Source organism: Psammomys obesus, unplaced genomic scaffold (assembly GCF_907164565.1).
Source record: "Psammomys obesus unplaced genomic scaffold, mPsaObe1.curated_primary_1811, whole genome shotgun sequence".
Classification (NCBI taxonomy): Eukaryota; Metazoa; Chordata; class Mammalia; order Rodentia; family Muridae; genus Psammomys; species Psammomys obesus.
In genome coordinates this window covers 13,641,644-13,642,926 of record NW_026587216.1, presented here as the reverse complement: position 1 = coordinate 13,642,926, position 1,283 = coordinate 13,641,644, and the positions used below count along the sequence as shown (strand labels likewise).

Below are 1,283 nucleotides of genomic sequence, written 5' to 3'. Positions count from 1 at the left end.
TGCTTGCAGAAATAAGATAAACGGTGATGGAGGACACTTGAGACTTTCCTTACTTCAATAACTGCGAAAGAACATGGGCACACACACACAAACACACACACACACAGACACACACACACACACTGAACTCTCAAAGTTTAAATAGTGAATCAGACATAAATAATGACACAGCTTTCACATCCACTACTGTCCTGAAAAGTGTGCTCCTGCAATGTTCTTAATTAGAAAGGTAAACCAAATGTAAGAATCTATTCAATTGTAGTTTTATGTCAATGACAGTATCATGAATCACTCAATAACTTAAAAGTTATTTTAAGCATACTCTGATACACTACAAAGTATATCTACAAAGTATATATACTACAAAGTATACTCTGATACACTACAGCTTCCACAATTAGAAATTTTTCTCTGTTGGGGGGCTGCAAAATTAGAGGGTTGGGATGAGGGGAGGGAGATATGAGTGATATTGGGGTGCATGATGTGAAATAACTTCATGCACTCCAGCAGTTCATTGATGGAGTAGATGTTGGAGTAGGCCAACATCAAGCCCTGGATCTGGGTGTGAAAAGTATATGAGCTGGTCACACCACCAGCTCTCCCACTCCCACAGTCTCAGGGCCAGCTCACCAGCCATCCCCACATCCAGTGTCAGCTTGACTGAGCTGCCCAGGAAAGGTACAGTGCCTACTCTCCCAAGTGTTACAGCTGGTAAAGGACTTGCGTCATTGCAGGCTAGCTTTCTCTCTATATCCTATAGTGCTGAGCTGGTAGTGATCTTGGGCTTTCTCCTTGCCAGACAAAGATTGTCTGTCTCAGACACGCTCCTACCTAGGAGTCCCAGAAAGGGCTCTTCAGGCTTGTCCCCTGTACGGAGAAGCCATCAGGATCTGCCTGGTGCTGGATTGGTGGTCGTCCCAGGCTGGCTTTTATCAGAGAATGTTAGGTTACTAATCATTTAGAACACTGGAGTAGACATAGCCTCTCTCCTCTCTGCCACCCACTGACTCACAAGGGACACAGCAGCTGCACCTGCAATGACCCTAGGGGTAAGCTAACCTATATTTTTTTAACGTTTATATTTCTATTGTGTACATGGCTGCTTTGTCTAATTTTATATTTGGGCACCACAGTGTGACTGGTAATAGCAGAGACCAAAGGAGTCATTAGATAACCTGAAACTGAAATAACGGGAGGTTGTGAGCCACCATATCAGTTGTGAGGACTCAGAGTTATTCTAGTTTTCTGTTTGATGGGGTGAGAAAACGTGTGCAGTAAACTGT

General features: G+C 43.6%; 1 pseudogene; it reads right to left on the bottom strand.

The window, feature by feature from the left end:
• Window positions 1–938: 938 nt before the first annotated feature.
• LOC129673752 (small nucleolar RNA SNORA17) lies at window positions 939–1,054 on the bottom strand (annotated as a pseudogene).
• Between the last annotated feature and the right edge of the window lie 229 nt (window positions 1,055–1,283).